Consider the following 22,297-nt stretch of genomic DNA (forward strand, 5'->3'; position numbering starts at 1 on the left):
TTGGTTGCCCAACACAGCGGGCATCTGGGGAGTTACTGTAGCTCAGAAATATTCCTGATGAGATGACTCGTGGGGTGTCCTGGCCACACCTGTAATTATAAGATCACACTCTTCCTAGGTTTCTTCATGACATCTGGTCAACCCCCTAAGCAATGCGAACTGAAAACTCAGGTCCAGCTGGGGACACTTAATATACAGCTGTTTCACTCTCTGCTCTGTTTACTATTGTGCTGTTTTCTCTTCTTGGACATCTAATGATAACAAAGGTGGCCTGCTCTATATAGAATGAAAACTTCCTGAATGTCACAGAAGATGAATTAGGAAAAAGTGGTAAAGAAGGCTGAAAGATAGAAGTAATACAACTGGCAGCGTTAGGGAAGATCGCTTTGACCAAGGTGAGTCCAAATGCATGGCCCACAACCGGGAAAACCATCTGTCAGACTGGCTCAACCTACCGAATTCCAACCCACCTTGCAAATTCCCATCAGCCTTCCTGGCTGTGGCTGAATGCCAGCGAGCTGCTGTCCAAAGCATCTCTTCTCTCTCCACAACCACCTTGGAGCACAAGCTCCTGTCGGGGTGAACAACCATGAGTGCCCGTCACCAGCTACCTCCTGCCTTCTGTGCTTGGCACGTCGGCTTGCTCCCTCGCCTGCAAGTCCTCTCTCCCATCATCTTTGCTAGGCTGATGCCGGCAGTGGCCCTTGAAGCCCCCAACTCCAGCACCCTGCCTGGCGCATGTTACGTAATGGTCAGTACACCCGGCCATCCTTATTACTTCGTGTGCAGTTACCTGCTGGTTTACCCGTATCATCACAGGATGGGCCCTCAGGGTGGCTTCTGAGGTCCATTTTAATGGCTGGCTTTCCTTTTATTTTAGTTTTTCTTATGGGAAAGCTCTTTAAAATGTGCAGCATCCTTTCCCAGAATTCTTTTCTATTAGTAACCTTTTAAAATTTATACAGGTAATTGGAAGATGGAAAAGAGTAATACACAAAAATACATTTAAATCTCCTATAATCCCACACTGTGAAAAACCTACTATTTACATATTGTTGGACACATGCCCAGATTTTAGTAAACATGCATATGTTCCAAAACTGGATCATTCAACATGCACTATTTTAAAACCCACATTCCCCATTTTCACATTTCATGAATATTTTTATGTCAATAAATATATTTCTAAGACTTATTTTATTCAATTTTAGAAACCAGCGTAATATATTTAACCACACCCCCTCTTTTTTTTTAACAAAATGCTATTTACATTTTCTGTATATTACAAATAGCATTGCAATGAACATTCATTCATGTGTCTATTCATTCTTTCATTTAACAAATATTACTAAGGGTCAGCTGCGTACCAAGCACTGTTCAAGGCCATAAAGACACAGCAAAGAGCAAGAAAAACCCCTTCTATCCCTTCCAAAGGGGAAAGAATGATGCGGACAAGCCAGCATATGATATGCTGAAATGCTGGCCTATAAGCAGAATGAAACGAGAGCGAGGGGGGTTGGTGTGGTCTGTGGGTGATCAGGTATTTGGAGATCAGGCCTTTAAGGAGGTAATCAAGTCACACTGAGGTCATTAGGGCACGTCCTGCTCCAATGTGACTGGTGTCCTTCTACGAGCAGATTAGGACACAGACACACACAGAGGGACGACCCTGTGAGCACGCAGGGGGACACCCTATCTCCACGCCAAGGAGAGAGGCCACAGAACAAGCCGACACCCAGACTTCAGACTTCAGCGCTCCCGCTCCCTTGTTCAAGCCCGCAGGGTGTGGAATGCTGTAGGGCAGCCCGAGCAAATCCGTGCAGTCTGCCCCCCGCCTGGGCCTGCTACCTCCACTCCCACACGTGTTCCTGGGCGCCCGTGTTCATAAGCTTCTCTGGGGTATATAAACTCCTCAGGGGCACCTACTCCTTAGGAGTAGAACGGTGGGTTCAAAGTGTGTAGATAACGCCCCAAATACGTTTTCTAAAGCTGGTGCACGAATTTACATTCCTATCAGCAGGGTATTCAAATTCCAGCTGCTCCATAACCTCGCCAACCGTTGATATTATTACCAGACTGAAATTTCTACCAGCCCAATGGTACATGATGCCATCTTACTGCGGTTTTCATTTGTATTTGCCTATTAACGATGCAGAGCCCTTTGTCATGTTTATTGGCCATTTCGATTTCCACTGTCAAGAAGGGCGTATTCAAATCTTTGTCCATTTTTCTATTGTGTTTCCAATCTTTTCTTATTGATTGATTCATATTGTCTCATAAACTATGCTAAAGATTTTGAATTTTTATCACTGAAGCAATGGGCCATACTGTATCTGTATGAAGACTTGGGCCAATGCACATTAAGAGAGCTGCCATTAACACATTCATTAACTCGAGTTCTATTGTGACAGGTTGCATCTGGCTCGAGGGAGACAACTTGTCATTCTGAACTCCATCATCCTGAAAATTAATCATTAGGGTAACAAGTTCCTATTGCATGCCGAGCCCTGGGATTACCACCACAAGGGGTCCGGAGCCGGCAGACGTGGTCCTTGTCCATAAGGCACTCACAGTCTCACAGGGAGATGAAGTTAACAACGTTGAGGCATTTAGAAAGCAAATTCTTAGTCTGATACTGCCCACATCTAGCATTGTCAGAAAATTTAAAGCATGTCCTTCCTTTCTGAATAAAACAATACTGCTTGCTTCTACTTAGAGATCTCTTTAGATAAATGACATAAGTGAGACCAAATGATTAGTTACAATGTAATTAATAGCTACTCTTCCAAGCCAAGCTATTAGTTCTGGTTTCAAATACAGAACCCCTGTTACCTTTCATGACCAACTGGTCAAAACAACACCGCCCAATAGAACTTTCTACAACAGTGGGTTGGTCCATATCTGCTCTGTCTAATACAGAGCCAATGGCTGGGCCACAGCTGGCTACTGAGCACTTAAAATGTAACTAATATGACTGAATAACTGGAATTTTAATTTTATTTAATTTTAATAGCCACATGACTATATACAAGAGCACCAGGCAGTTCAGGTCTAGAAGATGGCACAGAACCCAGGAAGAAGCAAAAGGGATTCCTCAGTAGCCAGAATGGGTGTTACAATATGTAGGTATTGTAACCCATAAAAAATTACCCATAAAAAATTTCCTCAGACTCTCATGAAGATTGTAAAGAATCTATATGTGATTATTTTTTAGACAGTTTTAACAAGTTTTGTTGTATAATTTCCAGTCCACCAAAAAAACACAAGTTGCATGTTAAAATGTGAGACAGGTGAGGGAGAAGTTGGCATGCTGACAAGAAGTGAAAATTAAAATAGCTGGGAAAGAGACAAATAGTGGTATTCCCTAGATAACGTTCTGCTGGACACCAAGGTCTTAACAATTTTGAGAAGTGATAAATATGTTCTTGAAGATGCGATTAGCAAACAAATACTGTGAGAATCTTGTAAAGAAAGTGGTTTAACTTAGATTAAGCCAATGTTTCCAACCAGGGAAACTCTTTTTAAAGATGGTTCACAAGTTTCCCATGAAACAGAGTCCGGCAAATGCTGAGGTAGACTTATAACTTAGAGGAACTAGTCAGGAGAAAGTCATGACATCTTACATGTGTCTCAAATCTCACAGAAGCTTTATCAGAAAGCTTTACTGGTTTTGCTGAACAAATAATTTTCATGTTATCTACACTGTTTAAACACACACACACACACACACACACACACACACACACTGAGAAAGCTTTCCAATTTACTCCACAAGCAGGGGCTAAGACAACAAAAACCTGAACAAGACAGGACAGAGAGAGAAAATCATGGACCAGCCTCACTTACTATGACTGATGACAATAAGATCCACCAGCAGAAGAAACAAAGCCCTTGGATGAAATGGGGGATAGTCAGGGGTTGTTTAACGTTGGGAAATGAATGAGGTATTTCATGCCACCAGGTGGGCAAAGGTGTAGAACAGCACAGTCATAGTGACAGATGCCAAAATGGCAATGGATCAATTTAAGATCAAAATGTCTAATAAAGGGGCAAGAAGGGGAGTGAGGAAATTTCTCAACTGAAGACAAAGCATTACCTGGCGTCCAAAGCAAACACCTTGCTCTCCGACTGCGTGGGATGCTGCACTGTGGGGCCCAGACCCTTGCATGCAGGACCCAGCTGGGCTGCACCTGACTTTCCTCAGGCCTGAGGAGTATTGCCTTCATCGGTCTTCCGCCTTAAAAAAGTACGTATATATATATATATATATATATATATATATATATATATATACTAACATTGATGGTTTAAATATTAAACATATTATATTTTATGACTACTTTGGTATAAAGGCTGATATAAGCCAAGCTGGGCCATATCCATTTTTTTCTTCTGGTTTTTTGAAAGAAATTAAAACATTTTTGTGACCCCCAAAAGGTATGGTGGCCCTAAGAAGTGTCCTCCTATGTGATGGAGAAGCTGACCTTCAAGCTGCCTTGATCTTTATCAGAAAGGCAATGTCCTATTTCTTGATCTTTGTGGGATTTCAGGGGTGTTTGCTTTATGAGTATTCTTTTCAACTATGCATGGATGCTTTATGCAGTCCTCTGTAATGCTAAATCTCAAGTTAAAAGGGGGAAGATTTAACCCAAAAAAAGTATCCTTATTGTCACTATTATGTCACTGTTGTTACTTAGTTCTGTGTTCTGTTCCCTCTAATAGCAGGAAGAAGGAAAGACTGTTTATTCAGGTTTCCCTGTAATCATAACATATATCATGGTTGTATGACATGTCCCAAACATTCTCACCACATTTCCCAATACAGAGGAACTGCAGGTAAGTAACAGTGAGGGCTCTTTCACGTCTGATGAAGTCATGACTGCCCGGCTGACCTACAACAGGTCTGATTGCCTCCATGAATGATGAAATCAGGTCCCTTGCTACCTGCTCTTCCCAGCAATGGGTTATACGGGTTATAACTTCCAGGATGTTAGTTTCACATCAAATTACCCTCTGTGTGACATCGACAGACATTCTCCCTTTCGTGAGACTTGAATTCAATTAAAGAACAAGTAGACGTCATGACAGATATACTACCCAACCCAACAAGTACAGTCGCGCTGAACCTTCTCTCTCCAACAGATAAGCTACTTGAGGGAATACAACCTAAAGAAACACTGTGGCTTAGAAATGTCCTTGCCATAGTCCTCAGAGCCTTCAGGAAAGTTAGTAAGAGCCTCACATTCCCATAAGGAGGGAAGCCACAGCCTGAAAGGCAACACTGCCTGCTCACCATCATTTCAAAGTTGCAGCAAAGAACTGTGATACTGTCAGACCTCTCTGGGGCAAAATGATCCACTAGGTGTCCCATAAAAGCCCAGGGAAAGCACAAAGCAGACACCTGAAAAATGCCTCACTGAAGGGGATGGGGGAAAGAGTGCTAACCCAAGTAGCATTGGCAGTGAGTGGCATCTTTAAGATTAAAGGCAAAATAAATTGATTGTTCTCTGTTGAGGACATTCTTTCTCAGGAATGTTCTTTTGACAGGGTCTAAAGGGAATGACACCCCCTTAGCAAGATACGTACTACATCGAGTGTCCAGATCTTGGTGTCAACACCTTTTTCCAAGAAAAGGAACCAGGACTCCCAGGAGAAAGGTTGAAATGAGGCCTGGGGCAGGAAATACACAAGATGAGCCAAAACACCTTGAGAAATAAATGTAATGTGATGTCCTGGGTGGAATCCTGGGACCAAAAAAATTGAACATTAGGTAAAATCAAAAGAAAATTAGATTAAGCATGCATTTGTAGCTAATTTTTTTAAGTGAATGAGAAGGTTGTTTACTCCATGTCAGGAAGAGCCCCAGAAGGACCACGGGAAGCACATGCTCTGAAAGGAGGCGTGCGGCACCAGCCCCACTGCAGGAAGGCAGGGGCAAACACAGGGCGCTGAAGATGACCTTTGGGTGCTGTCCAGTGGCACTTAAGTCCCCAGGGCACACGTGCGCACGCGCACACACACACGTACAGTAAATTGTGTGCATAGAAATGTGTGTCTATGTGCTTCCCTTTAAATAAGTTTGAAAAGATGTGCAGGAAAACATTGTAAAACAGAGTTGTATTTTATGATAGTTAACAATGTTTAACACTTCAAAATGCCACTTTTGAGGAATGAACATAGTGTGACATACTTGAATATGTGGGATGCCAAGCTTTTTAAAATAAAACATAAACTATAAGCATAGACAAAATATATATAATATATATATATATGTATGTATGTATGTATATAATGACATCATGAAGAATCTGCTCACGTGACCATGGAGGCTAAGAAGTGCCATGACCCACTCTCGGCAAGAGGGAGACCCAGGGGCGCTGGGAGTGGAGGCCCAGCTAGAGCCCAGAGGCCTGGGAACCAGAGGGCTGACGGCATCATTCCCAGCCTGAGGGCAGAAGACAAATGGCCGGGCTCCTCGAGGCAGGCAGAGAGCAGGCCCTCCCTCTCCCCTACCACCCCGCTCTGTGCAGGCTTGGATCGGATGGTGCCCACCCACCCTGCAGACGGCAACCTGCTTCCCTCAGTCCTCCATTCAAGTACCAATCACTTCCAGAAACACCCAGAAATACTGTTTAACCACCTATCTGGATATCTAGTGGCCTAGTCAGGTTGACACATAAAATTAAGCACCACAATTCCCCGGCCTGGTGAGCCATAGCCACAATGAATGTCAGCATGGTTCATGTGGGAGGGGAGCCTAGCCCAACACTGCCTTAACATGGGCATTGCCTTGGTTTTGGTTTGCAGGTCCATGTTCTTAAACACACTAACGTAAACTCCTAGGACCCCCAGGGTGTAAGGAGCTCACAGTTCCTTCAGGGACCATCAAGCTCAATGGCATTTACTTATGCTAAATGACTAAGGAATGCTCCAGGTAAAGGGGACATTGGTGTCTCTCTACGTCTCTGAACACTAGCAAATTACACTGCTGATTTCAGAGAACAACTGCAAATGAAAAACATTCTTGTAATAAACTCAATATGTGGTAAAAAATACTGTTATAGGCCATAGTAGAAAGGAGTAGGTATTGAAATAGGGGTCCTTATTTTTTTCTGTTACTTGTTTCCAAGACGACAGAATTAAGAAATTCATAGGGTTCTAAAACACACATCCCATCCAGCAATACAAAAAAAATGGGATATAAGCAAGACATTTAACAAAAGAAAAGAAAATAACTGAGGATTCTGTAAAACCTAAATTCTGTGCCTTTTATAACAATGTATTATAAAATGTTAAATGTTGTCAATGACAGAAATACAAATAATTCTTTTTTGTTGCAGGATATAACCTGAGAAGCAATGGTGACAGCAGTTGAATATAAGAAGATAAAGATAGTTGAAAGAAGAGATAACACTAATATCATAAAAGCTCATTTTGAGTAAGGACTGGATACACCAAAAATCTCTGAAAAACAGAACAGAGTGTCTTCTGTTCCTTTCAAATTTACCCAAATAAACCATGGTAGGTAAGAAGGAAGTGCAATGTGTGGATGAAAGAGGAAAGGGGAGAGGTAATACTGGAACATTCTAAAGTAGGTAATTTTTTTTAAAGTATCTAGCAAATTATCAATTAACCTGGTGCCTCCTGTTTTAAAACTATTCACACGTAATAACAGAAAAGCTGATCTTTGAATTCTCCAGAGAAAGATGTCCTGAGAATTTACAGATCCATAAATAATGGGGTTGATTAAAAATAGGCCATCCAAATCAATCTAATTGCCTTCTATTTTTAATGCACATTATTTTCATTGATTTTTAAAATGGACTGCCCATTAAAACACATTAATCATGACCCTAAAAGTGTACTTATATTGCAAAAAGCCGAAGGTGAAGAATAAAAAGCAATTTCCCACCACATGAAACAGAGGTGGGAACATCACCAAAGAGCTGGAGCCCTACTTTTCCCAGGAAAAAAACACATTTCTGGGTAAAAGCTGAGAGGTGAGGTATCATTATGATAAAACCTGACAGCAGTTTTAGAATGTTTGAAGCCATGTGTGTCTTGTTTGGATAAATGGTCTCCAATTTTGTAGAGCCAAGGTAAAAACATGTGATAGTCTCTGCTGTGTTTTTTATCACTTGAGTAATGCACACTCATAACTGCAGAATACATGTTCATTCTAGAAAATTCAGCTAAGGAAAACTAATATTTAAAATAACTAGCAATACCATCATCCAGAAATAACATTTCAATATATACATGCTCAAATGTTTTTTTTAAACATATAATATATAATTTTTAAACACAGGTATAAAATACATATTTTGTAACCTCCATTTGCCATAAAAAAAAATCTTGTACATTTTAGATGCCAATACAGTTCTTCATAATTGTTGTTAATGAACACAGATGCCTATAAATCGCCATCTACTTAACTGCTCTTCTAGCACTGGACTTAATATAAACAGTGCTCCACTAACGGTCCCACAGCTAAATCTTTGCCAACATCCTCAGTTACTTAGGGTAGATTTTTCAAAAAGTAGATTTATTAAATCAAAGACTAAACATGTTTTGAAGGCTCTTCAAATTGACCTCCAGAAACTCAATCAAATAATGCTCTCCCAAAGTATGAAAAAAGATTCACTTCATAACCTCACCAATATTTGTTATTGTTCTTTATCTTTACTAATTTGATAGTTTAAAATGGTAAATCAAAACTTTTAGTTTTAATTTTTGAGGCAGAACAGCTTATACGTTAAAGGGTAATTTGTTCTCCATTTTTGCTGATGGCCAATTTAAGAACTTTCACCTTTGCTGTCATAGGATTTCCATGTTCCCTTTTATATATTAATATTATTAGCCCTTTGATTAATATAATGGAACTGCTTTCCCCATTTTGTTCTTTGACTACTAAATTTAAGGTATTTTGTCATAAGGGAATTTGTCACTTCTGTGTATACATGTTTTTTAAAATACATTTTTCTTTATACTTTTTGCCTTTGGTGTCACACTCTTGGCCTTTCTGACCTCTTTACAATAATGAAATGATTATGAATAATAGAAAGTATTTTTATATTATAAAGTACATAAATAATATAAAGATACAAAATCTTTTAAGTCAGTAAAACATACTGGTAATACAAAGGCAAAAGAATAAAGTAATCCATGTTATGCATTTCTGAATGTAAATACTTAAACTCAACTGCTATAAAAAACATAATGAAAAAAACATAAAACCATTCTGTATAGAAAGTACAGGAATGAAAATCCGAGTTATGAATGATTGCTAGAATTAAAAACTTAAGTGCTGATTTTGATGCATTTACTAGAATTTTAAGCTAGTGTTAAGTAATAGTACACAATTCTTACATGAATATGACAAAAGAAAAGGGGAAATAATTTTAATTGAAGGAAGAATAACATAATGACGCTGTCAAAGTAGAGAAAATTAGGAAATTTGGTATTTGTGCAAATGATCCGGGCCTTATTTTTAGAATTATTTAAAGAATTTCTTTATGTTCTGTCGTGGTATGGGGTAATGATGTATCACAGACTTAAAATCCTACCAAATGCTGAGCCATTAGTAATAGAAAAACCTGCAGCCATATCCTTTAGTAGGAGATGCGGAGCAGAAAATAGTCTGTAAAAAGAAGCCAGTACCCAGGGAGGATACAAAGAAGTTCTATGGTGAGTCACTGGGTAGTCACACAGAAGTTGTATGGTGGATTGGAAACATTATAATTCAAAAGTAAATTAGTCAGTGTTTAATTTTCAAGGTAAAAATTTCTCGTCATTATATTATAAAACTATTTTAATGATTGGTGATATATAGATGGGAAATCGAATAAAATATTTTAAAACAACTTTTATTAATAAAATTTAGTGAGATCTCTCTGCATCTCATGTCTCTCCGCTAAGAGCATATGAAAGTAAATGAGTTAAGCTTACAATTCAAGAAGTGAAGATGGAACAAGGTGACCCTAAAAGGAAAAAATTATTAAAGGTCAGCCAAGAAATTGAAGAAAGTAAAAACAAAAATGAGTAGGGTGGAAATATTAAGCACTAGTTCCTTTAAAATCCAGTACAACAGATAAGTTTCAACAACATAGTTAAGAAAAGAGAAACGGAGAATACACAAGTAAATTATATTAGGAATTAAGTGAGAGCCATACCTACAGATACAATGAAGGTTGTAAGAGAATGCAGTGAACCCACTGAAGCATATACATTTGAAAATCAAAGTAAATGATCACTTAGAAAAATCCATATTATATAAACTGGTTCCCCCAAAACATGTATACTCCCAACTGTGGCAACTGACAGCTCCAAGAGTAAAAATTAAAACTAACGTGCATATTTATTGCACATTGTATATGCTTATATATTTTTAAGTAAACTTTAGACTACATAAGGTTTAGCCTTTGGAGTCAGAAATTCTTTAGGTTCCGGTCCACAAATTGCTACTTAAGAGAAAACAGAAAAGACATAGAATTTTTTACTATCTTTATAGAAAGGCCACTAGAGGCGTATCTTCCAATTATGGCTTCAGCAACATAAGATAGGAAAATGTGAGTACTGGGAAAGGACAAGACCACTCCTTGACACCTAAAATAAAAAGACAGAACGGAATGTAATGTGGACTCTGATAATAGAGAGCTATGCTGCTGGAACCCAGTCTCCTAGAGAGCAGAGGAGGCTGCTGCCTGTATGGAGGGTTTCCGTAATACTATCATCCAGAGATAACACTGGAAACATTTTGATGTATGCATAGTCAAATTTTTTAAACATATAGTGCATTTTTCTTAAATGCAGATATATAGTATATATGTTCGTAACCTCCAAAACAGTACATTTTAGATGCCACCAAATACAGTTCTTCAAGATGGTAAATGGAACACGGATGCTATCTAATACTATTAACTCAACCACCTTTCTAAACAGAGTTTCACTAAAGATTCTGAAGCTAAATCCTTGCCAACAACCATAATGAATTAGGATAGATTTCAGAAAGGAGACTCATTAAATCAAAGAATAACACATTTTGTGAGCTTTGACTGACACCTGTTGGAAAGTCAACTTGTTGTCAGCTATTTCAGTCCCCTTTTCCATCAGCCGTGGAGCAACAGAATAGAAGGAACCCTTTTCTTGGCAGCCTAAGGGATGAGGCTTGATGCTTATGGTTGATAATTCATCTGTGCCAACATTTTCACTGCTACATTGCAGTTTCCATGTCAACACTGGGACCAGCAAAAGCTGTGCTTCTCCAACTACAGATGGGTGGTGACATTTCCACACCTTTTCAACATAAAATTCTGTACGTGACAACTGTATGCAGAATAAATTCCCATCTATTATATAAAATTTCAGTACCTTTTAAGAGAGGAGACCTAAAATAATTCCAGTGAGAATTATTTCCTATGCACATAATTTTAAACGGCACTTCAAAGGTTGAAAATTCTGGCCAGGCCAGCAGGCACTGTACAGGGGCCACCAGAATGGAGATCTACAGCAGGGCTGAGCAGCGCCCTCTCTGCTGCTACAGGAATCCTTTTGAGACCCTGATGCATGGGGGTGGGAGTAGTGGGGGCGGAGTTTGCCTAGCAGGTCTGGGTTCCTGAGGTCACGTGTTTAGGCTGCTACGATTTGGAGGGAGGTGTTTGTAGGGAATGGTGTCAGACTAGGAGCATCTTGCAGGGCTCCTTGCTTAGCTGGGCCTCTACCTTAGGCCCCGTCACAGAGGACTGTGAGACCAGCGGGCCAGAAGGACAAGGGCCAACGTGCAGGCTTGGCTGGCTCGGGGGATTGGCCAAAGTGGGACCGTCATTTAAAGACGTGACTTTGACACTGAGAATCGTTCCCCGACAGCTGTCCATGAGTCTCTGGGATCACGGCCTATCACTGAATAGTCGGTGAAGTAACAGCGAGAAGCCCTGGAACCCAGTAGTTTCCTAGGTGTGGGGACCAACCCCCAAGAGAGGCCAGTTTTGAAGTCTCAAGTCTCTAAATGTGAAAAGTTAAATGTTTGAAACTAATTTATCTATGGGAACACAGAGTCAAAGACAAACACGTAAAATTTCTGAACACTCCCTTGGGAGGAGGAAGAAAACGGAGCCTATTAGCGAATATTGGAAAAGCTACTATTTGAATGTACAGTTTGAGTGGCCAAGCAGGGTTATCGTTAGCAGCAGGGTTCTCCAGGGAGCAGACTGGGAGGTGGGGTTACTGGGCAGGATGTTTGTTAGGGAGAGAGCCCTTGGAATCAACGCCCATGGAAAGAAGACAGAGAACCCAGACTAGGCAGCTTTACCTTGGCCAGTTGTGTGGAGAGCTCAGATGACTCCACAGGGCTGTTCTCCACTAGCCCACACTGCACCAGCCTTCATATTCCCACCTGGATCTGCCATTTGAATTTGGGCTGCACAACCATGGGCGAGGGGCTCTTTGCACCAGAGAAAATCCCTGAAGAGGCTGACAGCAGAAGCACCTGAAGGCAGCCCTCCAACAGCTGGGGCATTTTGAAGGCAGATCCTGGCGGCACATCTCCGTGTTCATCCCTACGTGTCCTAGACAAACATTATGTGTCCTTAAGTTCTTACCTCCCACTTCTCCCCTAACTTCTGCTAGATGGTCTGATAGGATTGGCGTGCAGGCTGGCAGGACCAAAGAATCTAAGGGACCTAATTGTGTTTAAAGTTGTACTTGGGAATTTTTGTTTTCTTCATGTAATCAATTTCCAGTTTCATACCATTGTGGTCAGGAAAGATGCTTGATATTTCAGTCCTCTTAAATTTAAGATTTGTTGAGAGGAGCCAACATGGCGGCGTGAGTAGGACAGTGGGAATCTCTTCCCAAAAACATATATATTTTTGAAAATACAACAAATACAACTAATCCTAAAAGAGATACCACAAGACACAGGACAACAGCCAGACTACATCCACACGTGCGAGAGCCCAGTGCCTGGTGAAAGGGGTAAGATACAAGCCACGGCCCGGCAGGACCCGAGCGCCCCTCACCCCAGCTCCCGGCGGGAGGGAGAGGGAGCCCAGGACTGCTAAACACCCAGCCCCAGCCACCCGCACCAGAGCGCAGACACAGTGCATGCGTGGAGGGCTGGAAACTAGGGAAAAAGGGCAGCAAGATCTCTGAGCGGGTTCCAAAGCTGATGCCCCTGTGACAAAGAAAAGCGAGTGCTTTTTGAAAGTCTTAAAGGGACAGGGACGCAACAGCTGGACGGAAACAACACAGGTCACAGTCCAGCAGCTGGAAATTACAGGGAAAACCGGGCGCACTAACCCCCTGGGCAACAGCTCTGAGACCCCTCACGGAAGTAAAGAGCCAAACAGCTCCCAATTCATTACCCCTCTGGGGCCCTGCCAAGGCAGAGAAGCGGCCTGAGGCTGGCCACGCCTACCCACAGCAAGGGAGCTTCCTACATACCGCCGGGCAAGATACACCCAGTCTACACACAATTGCCCAACACAAGCCACTAGGGGTTGCAGTTGTCCCAGTAAAGAAAGGCCAGTAGCAAGTGGAAAGTTTGGGCCTCCCAGCTGACAGTCAATAGCACCTATCAACATGAAAAGGCAAAAAAATATGATCCAGACAAGACTAACCCAGGCAGCTTCGGCATCTGCTACATCTTCCCCTGAGAAGGAACCTGGGGAGATAGATTTAACCAGTCTTCCTGAAAAAGAATTCAAAACAAAAGTCATAACCATCCTGATGGACTTGCAGAGAAATATGCAAGAACTAAGGAAGGAGAATACAGAAATAAAACAAGCTCTGGAAGGACTTCAAAACAGAATGGACGAGATGCAGAGACCATTAATGGACTAGAAAACAGAGAACAGGAACGCAGAGAAGCTGATGCAGAGAGAGATAAAAGGATCTCCAGGAATGAAAGAATGCTAAGAGAGCTGAGTGACCAATCGAAATGGAAAAAATCATCATTATAGGGGTACCAGAAGAAGAAGAGAGAGAAAAAGGGATAGAAAGTGTCTTTGAAGAAATAATTGCTGAAAATTTCCCCAAACTAGGGGAGGAAATGGCCTCTCAGACCACAGAGGTACACATAACTCCCATGACAAGGGATCCAAGGAGGGCAACACCAAGACACATAATAATTAAAATGGAAAAGATCAAAGACAAGGACAAAGTATTAAAGGCAGCCAGAGAGAAAAAAAAAGGTTACCTATAAAGGAAAACCCATCAGGCTATCATCAGACTTCTCAACAGAAACCCTACAGGCCAGAAGAGAATGGCATGATATACTTAATGCAATGAAACAGAAGGGCCTTGAACCAAGACTACTGTATCCAGCACGATTATCATTTAAATATGAAGGAGGGATTAAACAATTCCCAGACAAGCAAAAGTTGAGGGAATTTGCCTCCCACAAACCACCTCTACAGGGCATCCTACAGGGACTGCTCTAGATGGGAGCACTCCTAAAAAGAGCACAGAACAAAACACCCAACCTATGAAGAAGGGAGGAGGAGGAATAAGAAGGGAGAGAAATAAAGAATCATCAGACCGTGTTTATAATGGCTCAACAAGTGAGTTAAGTTAGACAGTAAGATAGTAAAGGAGCTAACCCTGAACCTTTGGTAACCACAAACTTAAAGCCTGCAATGGCAATAAGTACATACCTTTCAATAATCACCCTAAATGTAAATGGACTGAATGTACCAATCAAAAGACACAGAGTAATAGAATGGATAAAAAAGCAAGATCCATCCATATGCTCCTTACAAGAGACTCACCTCAAACCCAAAGACATGCACAGACTTAAAGTCAAGGGATGGAAAAAGATATTTCATGCAAACAACAGAGAGAAAAAAGCAGGTGTTGCAATACTAGTATCAGACAAAATAGATGTCAAAATAAAGAAAGTAACAAAAGATAAAGAAGGACATTACATAATGACAAAGGGCTCAGTCCAACAAGAGGATATAACTATTATAAATATATATACACCCAATACAGGAGCACCAACATATGTGAAACAAATACTAACAGAACAAAAGGAGGAAATAGAATGCAATGCATTCATTTGAGGAGACTTCAACACACCGCTCACTCCAAAGGATAGATCCACCAGATAGAAAATAAGTAAGGACACAGAGGCACTGAACAACACACTAGAACAGATGGACCTAATAGACATCTACAGAACTCTACATCCAAAAGCAACAGGATACACATTCTTCTCAAGTGCACATGGAACAGTCTCCAGAATAGACCACATACTAGGCCACAAAAAGAGCCTCAGTAAATTCCACAAGATTGAAATCCTACCAACCAACTTTTCAGACCACAAAGGCATAAAACTAGAAATAAATTGTACAAAGAAAGCAAAAAGGCTCAAAAACACATGGAGGCTTAACAACATGCTCCTATATAATCAATGGATCAACGACCAAATTAAAATGTAGATCCAGCAATATATGGAAACAAATGACAACAACAACACAAAGCCCCAACTACTGTGGGATGCAGCAAAAGCAGTCTTAAGAGGAAAGTATATAGCAATCCAGGCATATTTAAAAAAGGAAGAACAGTCCCAAATGAAGAGTCTAATGTCACAATTATTGAAAATTGAAAAAAGAAGAACAAATGAGGCCTAAGGTCAGCAGACGGAGGAGCATAATAAAGATCAGAGAAGAAATAAATAAAATTGAGAAGAATAAAACAATAGCAAAAGTCAATGAAACCAAGAGCTGGTTCTTCAAGAAAATAAACAAAATAGATAAGCCTCTAGCCAGACTTATTAAGAGGAAAAGAGAGTCAACACAAATCAACAGAATCAGAAACAAGAAAGGAAAAATCATGATGGACCCCACAGAAATACAAAGAATTATTAGAGAATACTATGAAAACCTATATGCTAACAAGCTGGGAAACCTAGGAGAAATGGACAACTTCCTAGAAAAATACAACCTAAAAAGAAAGTAACAGAAAATCTAAACAGACCAATTACCAGCAACAAAATTGAAGCGGTAATCAAAAAACTACCAAAGAACAAAACCCCTGGGCCAGATGGATTCACCCCGGAATTTTATCAGACATACAGGGAAGACATAATACCCATTCTCCTTAAAGCTTTCCAAAAAATAGAAGAGGGAATACTCCCAAACTCATTCTATGAAGCCAACATCACCCTAATACCAAAACCAGGCAAAGACCCCACCAAAAAAGAAAACTAAAGACCAATATCCCTGATGAACGTAGATGCAAAAATACTCAACAAAATATTAGCAAATCGAATTCAAAAATACATCAAAAGGATTGTACACCATGACCAAGTGGGATTCATCCCAGGGATGCAAGGATAGTACAACATTCGAAAATCTATCAACATCATCCACCATATCAACAAAAAGAAAGACAAAAACCACATGATCATCTCCATAGATGCTGAAAAAGCATTTGACAAAATTCGACATCCATTCATGATAAAAACTCTCAGCAAAATGGGAATAGAGGGCAAGTACCTCAACATAATAAAGGCCATTTATGATAAACCCACAGCCAACATTATACTGAACAGCGAGAAGCTGAAAGCTTTTCCTCTCAGATCAGGAAGTAGACAGGGATGCCCACTCTCCCCACTGTTATTTAACATAGTACTGGAGGTCCTAGCCACGGCAATCAGACAAAACAAAGAAATACAAGGAATCCAGATCGGTAAAGAAGAAGTTAAACTGTCACTATTTGCAGATGACATGATATTGTACATAAAAAACCCTAAAGACTCCACCCCAAAACTACTAGAACTGATATCGGAATACAGCAAAGTTGCAGGATACAAAATTAACACACAGAAATCTGTAGCTTTCCTATACACTAACAATGAACCAACAGAAAGAGAAATCAGGAAAACAACTCCATTCATAATTGCATCAAAAAGAATAAAATACCTAGGAATAAACCTAACCAAAGAAGTGAAAGACTTATACTCTGAAAACTACAAGTTACTCTTAAGAGAGATTAAAGGGGACACTAACAAATGGAAACTCATCCCATGCTCGTGGCTATGAAGAATTAATATCGTCAAAATGGCCATCCTGCCCAAAGCAATATACAGATTTGATGCAATCCCTATCAAACTCCCAGCAACATTCTTCAATGAACTGGAACAAATAATTCAAAAATTCATATGGAAACACCAAAGACCCCGAATAGCCAAAGCAATCCTGAGAAAGAAGAATAGGGGGGACCTCACTCCCCACCTTCAAGCTCTACTATAAAGCCACAGTAATCAAGACAATTTGGTACTGGCACAAGAACAGAGCCACAGACCAGTGGAGCAGATTAGAGACTCCAGACATTAACCCAGACATATATGGTCAATAAATATTTGATAAAGGAGCCGTGGACATACAATGGCGAAATGACAGTCTCTTCAACAGATGGTGCTGGCAAAACTGGACAGCTACATGTAGGAGAATGAAACTGGACCATTGTCTAACCCCATATACAAAAGTAAACTCAAAATGGATCAAAGACCTGAATGTAAGTCATGAAACCATTAAATTCTTGGGAAAAAACATAGCCAAAAATCTCTTAGACATAAACATGAGTGACCTCTTCTTGAACATATCTCCCGGGGCAAGGAAAACAACAGCAAAAATGAACAAGTGGGACTATATTAAGCTGAAAAGCTTCTGTACAGCAAAAGACACCATCAATAGAACAAAAAGGAACCCTACAGTATGGGAAAATATATTTGTAAATGACAGATCCGATAAAGGCTTGACGTCCAAAATATATAAAGAGCTCACACGCCTCAACAAACAAAAAACAAATAACCCAATTAAAAAATGGGCAGAGGAACTGAACAGACAGTTCTCCAAAAAAGAAATACAGATGGCCAAGAGACACATGAAAAGATGCTCCACATCGCTAATTATGAGAGAAATGCAAATTAAAACTACAATGAGGTATCACCTCACACCAGTAAGGATGGCTGCCATCCAAAAGACAAACAACAACAAATGTTGGCGAGGCTGTGGAGAAAGGGGAACCCTCCTACACTGCTGGTGGGAATGTAAATTAGTTCAACCATTGTGGAAAGCAGTATGGAGGTTCATCAAAATGCTCAAAACAGACCTACCATTTGACCCAGGAATTCCACTCCTGGGAATTTACCCTAAGAACGCAGCAATCAAGTTTGAGAAAGACAGATGCACCCCTATGTTTATCACAGCACTATTTACAATAGCCAAGAATTGGAAGCAACCTAAATGTCCATCGGTAGATGAATGGATAAAGAAGATGTGGTACATATACACAATGGAATACTACTTAGCCATAAGAAGAGGGCAAATCCTACCATTTGCAGCAACATGGATGGAGCTGGAGGGTATTATGCTCAGTGAAATAAGCCAAGCAGAGAAAGAGAAATACCAAGTGATTTCACTCATCTGTGGAGTATAAAAACAAAGGAAAAACTGAAGGAACAAAACAGCAGCGAATCACAGAACCCAAGAATGGACTAACAGGTACCAAAGGGAAAAGGACTGGGGAGGATGGGTGGGTAGAGAGGGATAAGGTGGGGGAGAAGAAGGGGGGTATTAAGATTAGCATGCATAATGGGGGGGGAGAAAGGGGAGGGCTGTACAACACAGAGAAGACAAGTAGTGATTCTACAACATTTTGCTAAGCTGATGGACAGTGACTGTAAAGGGGTTTATAGGGGGGACCTGGTATAGGGGAGAGCCTAGTAAACATAATATTCTTCATGTAAGTGTAGATTAATGATAACAAAAAAAAAGAAAGAAAAGGGGGATTACTCCCTGATAGGATAAAACTAACTGTAAATCAACAATTAATGCATGCTTTAAATATCCTTAATTTTGATCACTTAAAGGGTGTCAGATGATCGGCTATGGAGGTACATTTTTCTGATAATATTCCTTTCTCTTAAAAAAAAAAAAAAGCAGTTCCTGTGTGGTGACCTCCAATGAGTTCTACACAATGGTATAAAGGCCATATCAAAGTGTGGGCAAATGGTCTGTTTGTGTTTATACAGAGGATCAAAGCCTAATTTGACTACCCAGAAAATGAACTAAGATAAGATATGAAGAAGAACTTCCAACATCAGCACTCTCTGGAAGACTCATACCAGAAGACGATCATCAAAAAACCTCAACAAAGATCCAGGTGCTGCTACAGCTGTAGCTGCATCCATCCCACCGGTTCCTGGACTTGCCATGGGAATGAAGAAGGAGATATCTAAGCTGGCCTGTGCATACAGTAAAACATCAAATTTGACTGGATCTATACTGTTGGAACTCAACCAAGAATTAGGAGAAGTGCAAGTTACAACTACAGACTATCTACTGTTAAAAGAACATATGGGATGTGAACAGTTCCCAGGAATGGGTTGTTTTAATTTGTCTGATTTCTCTCAGAGTATTCAGGTACAGTTGGACAATATCCATCATAGCATAGATAAATTTTCACAAATGCCTAGGATGCCTAACTGGTTTTCTTGGTTTCACTGGAGATGGCTGGTAATTATAGATTTGCTTTGGTCATGTAACTGTATTCCTATTATGTTAATGTGTGTGCACAATTTAATTAGTAGTTTAAAACCTATACATGCTTAAGTTACTCTACAAGAAGATATGTCAACGAAATAATCAATCTTCCCATGTTTTCTTCCGCCTGCTACTTCTATGGCTTTTCTTCTTCCTTCCTAATTACAACCCTTAAATAGAATTCATGCCTCATATCGAATTTACCGAGTATCATAATTCCTCCAAGTGGTAAAGATACCTCAAGACAAATGCTGGGCATAGAAGACACAGGGCATAAATCTGCAAAGTAAAAAGCTAACCTTTTCAAACAATATGGCTTCTCTCTCACTTACCAACTTTACATTTCCCTGTATGGCCCCGGAAGATGACTGGTTAGCCAGAGACGGGTAAGATTCCTCAAGGCAGGAACAACCTAAGACAGGCACAGTCGCAGGGGGGCCATCAGGTTAGAAATTGGGGATCAACAGAGGTGAGGCTTAGAACCTCACCCCCCGTTTTGAGAGAAATTTTCTGCATCTGTGGGTGTTTTATTGCCGTTGTCTAGCTTGGATTAACACATCGTCTACAGGCACACACCTGATCATCTACAATTTGCTCTCTTCCAACACTAAACTGTTTTCTACCTTTATCTTGCATCTACCTACCACTTCAGCATTTTATTAAAAATAATAATAATAATAATAATAAAGGGAGAAATGTGGGATCCACATATAAATCAAGTATAAAAATCAAAAGAATATTTATATTTGACCTGATTGTTTATAGTTCATAATGCGTGATGAAAAGTGAAAGCTTCTGTGATGAATGTCCTTGTACTGTTCACCATGTAAGAACTTATTCACTATGTAAGAATTCGTTCACCATGTAAGAACTTGTTCGTTATGCTTCAGAAGATTGGAGACTGACGAGAGTTAGGCTTGGGGTGGATTAATGACTGTGCATTGAGTGTTGACCCCCCTCTACAGAATTTTATTGTTGTTAACAACCATTTGATCAATAAATATGAGAGATGCCCTCTCAAAAAAAAAAAAACTAGAAAAAAATATATGAAATATTAATGGTGGTTATCTCTGAATGGTAGTATTTTGTATGCATTTTGTTTTCTTTTTTTGATTATAAAATACATATTACTTCTATACTAACAAAAATAATAAAATTAATATTTTATAATCAAATATATAGTAGCTGTTTACTAAATGTTCCTGAGAAAAGGGAATGGAATGGAAAGGAACAGAACAGATTTTGATGAGTTTATGAGTTAGAACCAGATTTTAGATTCATTACCCAGTTCTACCACTGAGTTGTTAAATGTCATTGGGCTAATAGTTGATTTTTATTTCTCCATTTAAATTTGGAAAATAATTTGTTGTGTTTTAGAGATTTTTATAAAACGTATTATTTCTCTAGGACACTGCCTGTGAAATTAGAACTGGTATTTCACCACTCCCTGATGTCTCTAAACAAACAGAATACTGGAATAATGTCCCTGAAGAATATAGGCATTTTAATTTTAATGATCTTCTTAACAACAAACTGGAGTTTGAACATTTTCGTCAGTTTCTTGAGGCTCATTATTCAAGGTGGGGAGCACATTCATTTTAAAATGTATTTCTCTCTTAAGACATTTTTCTAAGCTGCTTACTTTTTTAAGCCATGCATTTTGATTCAACATATTTTAAAAGTGATTTGGTACTGGATTTTACCAATGTCAGTAAAAGTTAATGAGCATATTATCTGAAGTCTATATCAATAAATATCTGTTGGGAGTTATGTTTTGATAATCTCCACCTCCAAATGTTATTTCAAGCAGTCAAACAATAATTGTTAAATTAAAACACCAGGGTGTTTTAAAAAAACAAAATTTAAGATTTGTTGTGTAGTTCTACATGCACTTGAAAAAAAAAATGTATATTCTGTTGCCCTTGGATGGAATGCTCTTTATGTATCTGTTAAGTCCATTGGCCTAATGTGTGGTTTAAGGCCCACGTTTCCTCTTTGATTTTGTCTGAATGATCTCCCCGTTAATGTAAAAGGATATTAAAGTCCCCTACTATTATTATATTACTATCTATTTCTCCCTGTAGGTCTGTTAATATTTTCTTTATCTATTTAGATGCTCCTATGTTGGGTGCATAAATATTTACAAATGCTATATCCTTTGTTGGGGTGGCCCCTTTACCTAACACCCCTCTTTGTCTTACCAGTCTTAGTTTGAAAGTCGATTTTGTCTGATGTAGGTATTGCCTCCTGCTGCTTTTTAATCACATACAATGGTGATCACTTAGCACAAGCCCATACATAGGCTACGCTATGAAGCTGAGCAAAATTTTTCTAAAATGTCAATCAAAATAAATCCAATGAACTATACTGGAGGAAGGACTGAATTACCTTATCATTCTCTCTGGAGAAAATATTACAAAGTTACTACCAATGAGGAGGCCGAGTAAGCAATCAAAAAATACGTAGGGGATAAAAAAAAGGTGTACCAGGAGGTTAATTTCAAAAAGCTCTATTTCCTGGAGTCTGTGATGCTTACGGTTTTTAAATACATGCTCACTTTCCAGTCTGGTGCGTCTGTAGCTGGGAGGTGCCTTTCCTGCTCGGCTCTCCTAACTGCGCAGGGACCCCGGGGCGAGGAGGGGCGCGGCCGGGAGGGTCTCTGCTGTCCCTCGCAGCCGCGAGGCCCCCCGCTCGCCACCCAGACGTCTCAGGCGCACGACGCGGGGGATCACACGGCTTTCACGGGACCG

At 39.9% G+C, this 22,297-nt stretch overlaps 1 protein-coding gene across 8 annotated transcripts in view; it reads right to left on the reverse strand.

Moving 5' to 3' along the window:
- TRPM8 (transient receptor potential cation channel subfamily M member 8) overlaps window positions 1-22,241 on the reverse strand; it is a 144,210-nt gene extending 121,969 nt beyond the window's left edge. For 7 of the 8 annotated variants that reach the window (XR_012123449.1, XR_012123447.1, XR_012123446.1 and 4 more), the window contains exon 1: window positions 22,084-22,217. The gene's annotated coding sequence lies outside the window, so the exon portion shown is untranslated. Of the gene's footprint in view, window positions 1-22,083 lie in introns of all 8 variants that reach the window. The other variant, XR_005058924.2, reaches the window with a different exon arrangement.
- Window positions 22,242-22,297: the final 56 nt, after the last annotated feature.

This window comes from Manis javanica, chromosome 12 (assembly GCF_040802235.1).
Source record: "Manis javanica isolate MJ-LG chromosome 12, MJ_LKY, whole genome shotgun sequence".
Lineage (NCBI taxonomy): Eukaryota > Metazoa > Chordata > Mammalia > Pholidota > Manidae > Manis > Manis javanica.